Genomic DNA, 12,326 nt, shown 5'->3' with positions numbered 1-12,326 from the left:
TTTTCTTAACGAAAACTGGACCTATGTTGTTTATCGTCAAAGTGCAAGTTGCGCTCCGCTACCATGAAGCCTATTCACAGAAAAGTGATTTTAAAACAACACAGGAATTCTTTGGCCACTTATAAACTGTCACATTCCCCCAAAAATGGCAGCTGGGAGTTCGGTAAAAACGGAGCGGCCAAAACGTTTGGGCCTAGTAGCGTCAAAGCTTTAAATCTGGCCCTGATTGTTAGCCATTTGTAGAGCTTTGAAGAGCGTGTATGTAATTAGGATGCTTCCCTCTGGTACAAATACCTCGATTTGGCTGAGAATCGTCCTGAGCAGCTGCAGCCGATTATGCGAAACGGTCGTCGGAAGTCATTCCAAATTCCATTGGTGCCGAGCAGGCCAGTACATCGTCCAATTCCCCTGGAAGTAAAAGTAATCAAGTACTAAGAACTCGTCTATGTTAGTTCCATTTGGTATTATCTTTAAAAGCCTATTCTACTTTCCAATGAAATATTATATGTTTAATTTAATTTCTATATTTGTAATTCTAAACATTACACGTTATCCCGTTTATACATTTCCTTACCTAAAGTTTAAACCCTCCATTCACTGGCCATATTCATACTTACAGGTTTCTCCCTCGTCTATTACATAACAAAAAACAGCCTCAATAATTCACTGGGGATTCCAAAAATAACACCATTTACAAAAATTATTTGATTTTGTTTACCTTTTCTGATCAGCAGCTTCTGAGCACACAAACAAATGGTGGATATTTGCGGAAGTGACAAACAAGGCCGTATACAGAGGGGGGATTAGGGGGTTTGAACCCCTCCCGAAATGTTTTTGGCTCGTAAAAACATAACAAAAAGGGATATAAAAATTTTTTGTATTATATTTTTTGTTTTTTTGTGTACCCCCCCCCCCCTCGAAAAAAATATTTGAGTAAAACCCCTCTGAAAAAAAAAATCCTGGATACGGCAATGGTGACAAATAAGAAAAAAAATTAAACAAAGAAGTGGGTTTAGTTACATAAACACAAATACGTGAAAATCGGATTGAAGGAAGCGTAAGATTTCATTCAAATTGATTACTTAAAACCCAAATTTCAATAGCGGGACTTTGAATTTTATTCATTCACATATTACTATGAAAACGTTACTTTACATTCATATGATATGGTCTCTTACGGACGAATCCATGCTAGGCACATTGGATACAGGGGTTCAGCTAGAGTTCTAAGTTTGGAGGAGGGATTTGAAGAATGTGTTGACAAATGCGGACAAACAAGCTAAATTTCCAAAGTAAATAGGTATGTTTTCCAAGGTGTTGACACGCAGCAGTGACACCTTTGAACTCCCCCTATGGTGACTTCCAGGCCATACATCTTCTACCAAAACAACTAAAAAAGAATACAATAAACCATACATTCCTATTTAATGAATGTTCACTTGCGTGGGTGAAAGATCCAAGATTCAATTGGTTAAAACCATGATATCCAGTCAGGGGCAGAGCTAAAGGAGAGAGAAGGCGTTGTAAGGTGTGGACGGGGGAGTTTCAAGGTGTCACTGTTGCGTGTCACAGGTGCAACACCTTGGAGAATTTACCTATTTACCTTGGAAATTACCTGACAAGCAAAATTACTCGAAGAAATCTGGTGCCATCTTCTGGACAAGTTTGTCATAAAAGAAATTACAATAACCCAATAACCCAAAAAATTGTATAATAAAATAATATTATTTTATATAATAATATATAATTTATATAATATAACATTATACAATAATATTATATTATATTAATATTATTATTATGTTATAATATATATATTATATAAATATATTATAATATATATTATTATTATATTATATATTATATTAATATTATATTAATATTATATAGTAATATTGATTTATATAATAAAATAATAACCCAAAAAATTATATCGGCCGGTAACTGATGCTTATTTTTTCCGATGTCCGATAATGACACTGACCCTCATGGTATACTTATTATTATTTATTTTTTTTGTTTCTAAAGTTAATTTCTTGATGTTTGGGATGTTTCGTCTGTATACTGTATAAAGTTCTGCCACTTTCGCCCCATCAAGGCCATATTTTTCCAGTGTCAGTTTTTGCCATTGGAAGTACAGTCAAGCTACTAAAATTTTCATATACTAATATTGATGAAATAGTACTAATAATGTGAATCCGAAATGTCGTCCTCTTTTGCTTTTACAGTTAATGCTGTTGTTCCAAATTTTTGACTCCTTCGCTGGTCCCCAATTGCTTTCGGGGTCTCCACTTTATGTTTGTGCCTTGGTGCTAATAATACGAGTCCGAAGTAGAAGGGGGGGTACCAGCCCCACGGGGCACCCCTGCTGCCACCTATAACTTTTTTGCACCCCAAATAAGGGCATAGAGTCATTAGGGAGAACACGTGGTTAATGGGGTCAATGACCTCTTTCTTCATGGTCTCTTTCTCCAGGTGTGTTTTTGGCACGCTCTCAGCGAATGTTATGAGTTTCCAGAAATTTGGAACACCTGTGCTATCGACCTCAATTCCCCTATCGTGAATCAATAATTCCCCTTAGAAACAACAAATTAATTCCCCTTTCTTGACAGATCAATCAACCAATGACATCATCTGTCAGACTTTAAAAATTTTCGCATAGAAACGATTCTCCAGGAATAGATCCAAGTCATTAATGTCTTTGCCTCGGAAACAACTCTTTTGGTCGAACTCCAAAGGATATTAATAGCCAAAGGCCATGGAAACAATTCTCCAAGAAACATCTTAGCGATGAATTGTTTTAGCGCGTGAATCATCTCTCATATTAATTTGAAATACATTAGCATAGAGATGCCAAAAACAAAAGGATCACGCTGAATTGCGTTTAGGAATTATTTTGGCGACAGTGTTTTAGAGAGGCTATGGAACTATTTCGGCGAAACCGTTAGAGACATTTTAAAAGATGATTTTAGGATAGATTTTGGAAGAGGTTTTGAGTGTGGTCGTTATAATACACAAGTTTCATTTGAACAGTGTTGTGAGGTCCTCTAACCCAACCCCAAAGGGTTCCAATCCCCCTACCCCAACCCCGAAGGAAGCCACCGGTCCTCAAAGGTCCACTGGGCTCCCAAAGGGCCCCCCGGCCCTCAAGGTTCCCCCAGACCCCCCCCCCCCGGGCCCAAAGGGCCCCTCCCCTCCTCCCTCCCCGCCCCTCCCCTCCTCCTCCTCCCCTCCTCCTCCTCCTCCTTCTCCCCTCCCCTCCTCCTCCTCCTCCTCCCTCCTCCCTCCTCCTCCTCCCCTCCCCTCCTCCCCTCCCCTTCCCTCCCCCATTTTTTATACTTTTTTTGTGCATTGAGACACAGAACGACCCCCTCCCCCGGCCCCTCCCCCCTCCAAAGGTCTGATTTTTCAAAGTTCATTTTGAATTTCCTTCGTTGAAATGCAAGAGTTGGAATGTTTCAGTAGTGTTTGGTTGTGGTTTACCTTGTCAGAGTTACATTTTCTTGATTTTTCAAAGTTCATTTCGAATTTCTTTCGTTGAAATGCAAGAGTTGGAATATTTCAGTAGTGTTTGGTTGTAATTTACCTTGTCACAGTTACAATTTCTTTATTTTTCAAAGTTTATTTTGAATTTCGTTCGTTGAAATGCAAGAGTTGGAATGTTTCAGTAGTGTTTGGTTGTGGTTTACCTTGTCACAGTTACATTTTCTTGATTTTTCATAGTTCATTTTGAATTTCTGTCGTTGAATTTCAAGATTTGGAATTTTTCAGTAGTGTTTGCTTGTGGTTTACCGTGTCACAGTTACATTTTCTTGATTTTTCAAAGTTCATTTTGAATTTCTTTCATTTAAATTGAAGAGTTGGAATATTTCAGTTGTGTTTGTTTGACATTGTCATTGATATATTCTCCTGATATCTCAAAGATTTTTTTGAATTTTATTCGTTGAATTGTATTATATGTACTATTTCTGGAGTGTTAGCTTACAGTCTAACTTTGTCACAGAACCCTTTTATTTTGATTTAAATTATCTTATTTTATTTAAATCGGTTTCATGAAAGAGTTGGAATATTACAGTAGTATGTTGTTGTAGTTTACCTTGACACAGTTACATTTTCTGGATTTTTCAAAGTTCATTTTGAATTTCTTTTGTTGAAATGCAAGAGTTGGAATATTTCAGTAGTGTTTGGTTGTTGTTTACCGTGTCACAGTTACATCTTCTTGATTTTTCAAAGTTCATTTTGAATTTCTTTCGTTGAAATGCAAGAGTTGGAATATTTTAGTTGTGTTTCGATGTGGTTTACCTTGTCACAGTTACATTTTCCTGATTTTTCAAAGTTGATTTAGAATTTCTTTCGTTGAAATGTAAGAGTTGGAATATTTCAGTAGTGTTTTGTTGTGGTTTACCTTGTCACAGTTACATCTTCTTGATTTTTCAAAGTTCATTTTGAATTTCCTACGTTGAAATGCAAGAATTGGAATATTTCAAAAGTAGTTGGCAAGGCTCTATCTTGTCAGAGTTACATCCTTCTGATTTTTCAAGGTTCATTTGATTTTCGTTCGTTGAAATGCAACTTGGACTATTTCAGAAGTGTTTGGTTGTGATTTACCATATCAGAGATACATTTTCTTAATTTTTCAAAGTTCATTTTGAATTTCTTTCGTTGAAATGCAAGAGTTGGAATATTTCAGTAGTGTTTTGTTGTGGTTTACCGTGTCACAGTTACATTTTCTTGATTTTTCAAAGTTCATTTCGAATTTCATTCTTTGAAATGTAAGAGTTGGTATATGTCAGTAGTGTTTGGTTTTGGTTTACCTTTTCACATTTACATTTTCATTATTTTTCAAAGTTAATTTTGAATTTCTTTCATTGAAATGCAAGAGTTGGAATATTTCAGTAGTGTTTGGTTGTGGTTTACCTTGTCACAGTTACATCTTCTTGATTTTTCAAAGTTCATTTAAATTTCTTTCGTTGAAATGCAAGAGTTGGAATATTTCAGTAGTGTTTGGTTGTGGTTTACCTTGTCACAGTTACATTTTCTTGATTTTTCAAAGTTCATTTCGAATTTCTTTCTTTGAAATGCAAGAGTTGGAATATTTCAGTAGTGTTTGTTTGTGGTTTACCTTGTCACAGTAACATTTTACTTATTTTTCTATGTTTTTTTTGTATTTCTTTCATTGAATTGCAAGAGGTGGAATACTTCAGTAGTGTTTGGTTGTGGTTTACCTTGTCACAGTTACATCTTCTTGATTTTTGAAAGTTCATTTTGAATTTCTTTTGTTGAAATGCAGGCGTTGGAATATTTCAGTTGCGTTTCGTTGTGGTTTACCTTGTCAGAGTTACATTTTCTTTATTATTCAATTTTTATTTTGAATTTCTTTCTTTGAAATTCATTATCTGTAATATTTAAGTAGTGTTTGGTCGTGTTATACCTGGTAAAAGTTAAACTTTATTAATTGTTCAAATTCATTTTGAATTTCAATCGTTGAAATGCAAGAGTTTGAATATTTCAGTAGTGTTTGGTTGTCGTTTACCTTGTCAAAGTTACATTTTCTTGATTTTTCAAACTTCCTTTTGAATTTCTTTCGTTGAAATGCAAGAGTTGGAATATTTCAGTAGTGTTCGGTTTTGGTTTACCTTGTCACAGTTACATTTTCTTGATTTTTCAAAGTTCATTTTGAATTTTTTTCGTTGAAATGCAAGAGTTCGAATATTTCAGTAGTGCTTGGTTGTGGTTTAACTTTTCACAATTACATTTTCTTGATTTTTCATAATTCATTTTGAATTTGTTTATTTGAAATGCAAGAGTTGGAATATTTCAGTAGTGTTTGGTTGTGGTTTACCATGTTACAGTTACATTTTCTTGATTTTCCAAAGTTCATTTTGAATTTCTTTCGTTGCAATGCAAGAGTTGGAATATTCCAGTAGTGTTTGGTTGTGGTTTACCTTATCACAGTTACATTTTCTTGATTTTTCAAAGTTCATTTTGAATTTCTTTCATTGAAATGCAAGAGTTGGAATATTTCAGCAGTGTTTGGTTGTGGTTTGCCTTGTCGTAGATACATAATCATGATTTTTAAAAGCTCATTTTGAATATCTATATTTGAAATGCAAGAGTTGGAAATATTTCAGTAGTGTATGGTTATGGTTTACCTTGTCACAGTTACATTTTCCTGATTTTTCAAAGTCTATTTTGAATTTCTTTCGTTGAAATGCAAGAGTTGGAATATTTCAGTAGTGTTTGGTTGTGGTTTACCTTGTCACAGTTAAATCTTCTTGATTATTTAAAAAGTTCATTTTGAATTTCTTTCATTGAAATTCGAGAGTTGGAATATTTCATAAGTGTTTGGTAGTGGTTTACCGTGTCACACTTACATTTTCGTGATTTTTCAAAGTTTATTTTGATTTTCTTACGTTGAAATGCAAGAGTTGGAATATTTCAGTAGTGTAGGTCTTTTGTATACCTTGTCACAGTTACATTTTCTTGATTTTTCAATGTTCATTTTGAATTTCTTTCGTTAAAATGCGAGAGTGGGAATATTTATGTAGTGTTTGGGTGTGGTTTTCGTTGTCATAGTTACATGTTCTTGCTTTTTCAAAGTTCATTTTGAATTTCTTTCGTTGAAATGCAAGAGTTGGAATATTTCAGTAGTGTTTGGTTATGGTATACCTTGTCAAAGTTACATTTTCTCGATTTTTCAATGCTCATTTGGAATGTCATACGACGAAATGTATGTAGTTTTATTTGACAGTTGCGTCAGGCCGCGGATGAAATGGCAACCTTTTTATTTTCTTGATTTTTCAATGTTCATTTTGAACTTCTTTCGCGTTGAATAAATAGTCTGTAAAATGCTCAATTGTATGGCTGTGGGTTAAATTGCTACAGTTCCGCTTTCTTGATTTTTAAAAGATAATTTTGAGTTTCTTTCATAGAAATGCAGGAGCTCGAATATTTCAGTAGTGTTTGGTTGTGGTTTAACTTGTAACAGTTACATTTCTTGATTTTTAAATGTTTCTTTTGAATTTCTTTCATTGAAATGCAAGAGTTGGAATATTTCAGAAAGGTCTGGTTAAGGTTTACATTGTCACAGTTGCATTTTCTTGATGTTTCAAAGTTCATTTTGAATTTCATTCGTTGAAATGAAAGAGTTGGAATATTTCTGTAGTGTTTTCTTATGGATTAACTTGTCACAGTTAAATTTTCATGATATTTTAAAGTTCATTTGAATTTCTTTCGCTGAAATGCAAGAGTTGAAATATTTAAGCAGTGTTAGGGTTTGGTTTACAATTTCACAGTTAAATATTCTATAATTTTATAAGATAAATTTGAATTTCTTTAGATTAAATGAATTAGCTTGACTATTTCAGTAGTATATGGTTTTGGTTTACCTTGTCACAGATACATTTTCTTGATTTTTCAAAGTTCATTTTGAATTTCTGTCATTGAAAAGCAAGAGTTGGACTATTTCAGTAGTATTTGATTATGTTTTAACTTGTAACAGTTACATTTTCTTTATTTTTCATAGTTCATTTTGAATTTCTTTCGTTGAAATGCAAAAGTTGAAATATTTCAGTAGTGTTTGGTTGTGGTATACCTTGTCAAAGTTACATTTTATTGATTTTTCAAAGTTGATTTTGAATTTCTTTATTTGAAATGCAAGAGTTGGAATATTTAATTAGTGTTTGGTTGTGGTTTACATTGTAACAGTTACATTTTCTTGATTTTTAAAAGTTCAATTTGAATTTCTTTCGTTGAAATGCAATAGCTGGAATATTTCAGTAGTGTTTGCTTATGGTTTACCTTGTCACAGTTACATTTTCTTGATTTTTTCAAAGTTCATTTGAATTTCTTTAGTTTTAATGAAAGAGATGGAATATTTAAGTAGTGTTTGGTGTTGGGTTAACTTGTCACAGTTATATTTTCTTGATTTTTCAAAGTTCATTTTGAATTTCTTTCATTGAAATGCAAGAGTTGGAATATTTCAAAAGTGTTTGGTTGTGGTTCACCTTATCACAGTTACATTTTCTTTATTTTTCAAAGTTCATTTGAATTTATTTATTTGAAATGAAAGAATTGGAATATTTCAGTAGTGTTTGGTCGTGGTTTACCTTGTCACAGTTACAATTTCGTGATTTTTCAAAGTTCATTTTTAATTTATTTCTTTGAATTGCAAGAGTTGGACCAGTTCAGTATTGTTTGGTTGTTGTTTACCTTGTCACATTTAAAGTTTCTTGATTTTTCAAAGATAATTTTGAATTTCTTTCGTTGAAAAGCACGAGTTGGAATATTTAAGTAGTGTGTGCTTATGGTTTACCTTGTCACAGTTAAATTTTCTTGATTTTTCAAGTTCATTTGAATTTCTTTAGTTGAAATGCAAGAGTTGGAATATTTAAGTATTGTTTGGTTGTGGTTTAACTTGTCACAGTTACATTTTCTTGATTTTTCAAAGTTCATTTTGAAATTATCTCTTGGAAATGCAAGAGTTAGAATATTTCAGTAGTGTTTGGTTATGGTTTACCTTGTCACAGTTACATTTTCTAGATATTTAAAAGTAAATTCTAAATTTCTTTCTTTGAAATTAAAGATTTTATCGTATTCTGTTGTGTTTTGGTGTTTTATCCATTGTAACAGTTTCTTTCTATTGAATCTTCAATGTTCATATTTAATTTCAATCGTTATAATATAAGAGTTTGAGTATTTCAATAGTGTATGGTTATGGTTTACAGTTTAAAAGTTACTTATTATAGATTATTAAATGTTAATTTTTAATTTCTTTAGTTGAAATGCAAGAGTTGGAATATTTCAGTAGTGTTTGGTTGTGGTTTACCTTATCACAGTTACATTTTCTTGATTTTTCAAAGTTCATTTTGAATTTCTTTCATTGAAATGCAAGAGTTGGAATATTTCAGTAGTGTTTGGTTGTGGATTACCTTGTCACAGTTACATTTTCTTGATTTTTCAAAGTTCATTTTGATTTTCATTCGTTGAAATGCAAGAGTTGGAATATTTCAGTAGTGTCTGGGTGTGGTTTACCTTGTCACAGTTACATTTTCTTGATTTTTCAAAGTTCATTTTGAATTTAGTTCGTTGAAATGCAAGAGTTGGAATATTTAAGTAGTGTTTGGTTGTGGATTAACTTGTCACAGTTATATTTTGTTGATTTTTCAAAGTTCATTTTGATTTCCATTCGTTGAAAAGCAAGAGTTGGAATATTTCAGTAGTGTTTGGTTGTGGTTAACCTTGTCACAGTTACATTTTCATGATTTTTCAAAGTTCATTTTGAATTTATTTCGTTGAAATGCAAGAGTTTGAATATTTCATAAGATTTTGGTAGTGGTTGACAAATTAAGAGTTAAATAATCTTAATTTTTCAAAGTTCATGTGGAATTTCTTTCGTTGAAATGGAAGAGTTGGAATATTTCAGTAGTGTTTGCTTGTGGTTAACCTTGTCACAGTTACATTTTCTTGATTTTTCAAAGTTCATTTTGAATTTCTTTCGTTGAAATGCAATAATTGGAATTTTTCAGTAGAGATCGGCTGTGGTTTAACTTGTCACAGTTACATTTTCTGGATTTTTCAAAGTTTATTTTGAATTTCTTTTATTGAAATGCAAGAGTTGGATAATTTCAGTAGTGTTTGGTTTCTTTCGTTGAAAAGCAAGAGTTGGAATATTTCAGTAGTGTTTGCTTGTGGTTTACCTTGTCACAGTTACATTTTCTTGATTTTTCAAAGTTCATTTGAATTTCTTTCGTTGAAATACAAGAGTTGGTCCTTTTCCGGTGAGTATGGTTAGGTTAGACTAGATTAAGTTAGGTTAGATTAGGTAAGGTTAGCCTACACACACATCACATAGGTTAGCTTAGGTTAGGTGAGAGACATGCGAAAAGTTAGGTGTATGATTAGGTTAGGTTAGGTTAGATTAAGTTAGGTTATGTTAAGTTAGGTTAGGCTAGGTTAGCCTACGTACGTGCGCGTTCTTATGCGAACCTAGCCTAACCTAACTTAACCTAACCTAACCTAACCTAACCTAACCTAATCGTACACCTAACTTTTCGCATGTCTCTCACCTAACCTAAGCTAACCTAAGTGAAGCGTACGTAGGCTAACCTAACCTAGCCTAATCTAACCTAACTGAATCTAGTCTAACCTAACCATACTCACCGGAAAAGGACCAACTCTTGCATTTCAACGAAAGAAATTCAAATATACTTTGAAAAATCAAGAAAATGTAACTTTGACAAGGTAAACCACAAGCAAACACTACTGAAATATTCCAACTCTTGCATTTCATCGATAGAAATACTGAAATATTCCAACTTTTGCATTTCAACGAAAGAAATTCGAAATGAACTTTTAATAATCATGAATATGTTACATCTGATATTAGCAAAATACCAAATAGCTTCATATATTGAAAATAAATTTCTTAAATACGTAATTTATTAATAATGAACAATGTATAATCTCGTAAATGCTACAGTGGTTATGAGAACCCTTATACTACACTACTGATTAATACAAGGTAATACTCCAAATTGAAAGAAATACAAATGGACCAGGATGCATCTTGGATCATTACCAGTGACAATGGACACCGTGACAGAGCGAATCAGAAATATTCCAAATCTTGCTTTTCAATTAAATAAATTCAAATGAACTTTTAAAAATCATGAAAATGTAGCTTTGACAAGTTATTCCACGAACAAGCTCTACAAAAATATTACAACTCCCGCATTTCAGTTTATAAAATTCAAAATGAAATTTGAAAAATCAAGAAAATGTAATTTTGACACGGTAATCTACAAGCAAACGTTCTTAAAATATTCAAACTCATGCATTACAACGAAAGAAATTCAAAATGAACTTTGAAAATTCAAGAAAATGTAACTGTGACAAGGTAAACCACAACCAAACACTGCTAAAATAGTTAATCTCGTGTAATAAAACGATTGAAAATCAAAATGAGCATTGAAGAATTCAGAGTATGTAGGTGTTAGAATATATACCACAACCAAACACTTCTGAAATATTCCAGCTCTTGCATTTCAAGGAAGGAAATACAAATGAACATAGAAAAATCAGGAGAATGTAACTGTGACAAGGTAAACCATAACCAAACACTACTGAAATATTCCAACTCTTGCATTTCATCGAAATAAATTCAAAATGAACTTTTAAAAATAAATATAATGTAACTTTTACAGTTTAAACCATAAACAAACACTAATTAAATAGTCCAAATATTGATTTTAAACTAAATAAATTAAAATATAGATTTGTGTAAAAGTGAATATGTAGCTTGTACAAGTTTAGCTACAACAATCCTCCAGTTAAATATTCAAGCACTTAAATTTAAATGTACGAAACTCGAAATGAACATTGAAGAATCAGGAAATGTAACTGTGAAATGGTAAACAATATGAAAACACTCATGAAACATACCAACTCTTGCATTTCAATGAAAGAAATTCAAAATGAAATTATAAAAAGAAAGATAAAGTCACTATTAAAATCTAAACCACACAAAAACACACCTGAATCAAAAAAACTCTAGCATTTCAACGAAAGAAATTCAAAATGAACTTTGAAAAATCAAGAAAATGCAACTGTGACCAGGTAAACCATAACCCTACACTACTGAAATATTCCAACTCTTGCATTTCAACGAAAGAAATTCGAAATGAACTTTGAGAAATCAAGAAAATGTAACTGTGACAAGGTAAGCCACACCCAAACACTACTGAAATGTTCCAACTCTTGCATTTCAAAGAAAGAAATTCAAAATAGAGTTTGAAAAATCAGGAAAATGTAACTGTGACAAGGTAAACCATAACCATACACTACTGAAATATTTCCAACTCTTGCATTTCAACGAAAGAAATTCAAAATGAACTTTGAAAAATCATGAAAATGTAACTGTGACAAGGTAAACCACAACCAAACATTACTGAAAAATTCCAACTCTTGCTTTTCAATGAAAGAAATTCAAAATGAACTTTGAAAAATCAAGAAAATGTAACTGTGACAAGGTAAACCACGACCAAACACTTCTGAAATATTCCAACTCTTGCATTTCAATGAAAGAAATTCAAAATAAACTTTGAAAAATCAAGAAAATGTAACTGTGACAAGGTAAACCAGGTGTGACCACAACCAAACACTACTGAAATATTCCAACTCTTGCATTTCAACGATAGAAATTCAAAATGAATTATGAAAAATCAAGAAAATGTAACTGTGACAAGTTAAACCACAACCAAACACTACTGAAATATTCCAACTCTTGCATTTCAACGAAAAAAATTCAAAATTAAATTTGAAAAATC

At 32.3% G+C, this 12,326-nt stretch overlaps 1 protein-coding gene across 1 annotated transcript in view; it reads left to right on the top strand.

Moving 5' to 3' along the window:
- Positions 1–12,326, top strand: part of Pbp49 (proximal sequence element A Pbp49) — a 204,723-nt gene that overhangs the window by 145,647 nt on the left and 46,750 nt on the right. The gene's annotated exons all lie outside the window — the stretch shown is intronic.

This window comes from Artemia sp. Qi Xiang Cuo, chromosome 9, assembly GCF_049724085.1.
Source record: "Artemia sp. Qi Xiang Cuo chromosome 9, ASM4972408v1, whole genome shotgun sequence".
Taxonomy (NCBI): Eukaryota; Metazoa; Arthropoda; class Branchiopoda; order Anostraca; family Artemiidae; genus Artemia; species Artemia sp. Qi Xiang Cuo.
This window is presented reverse-complemented; position numbering and strand designations above follow the sequence as displayed.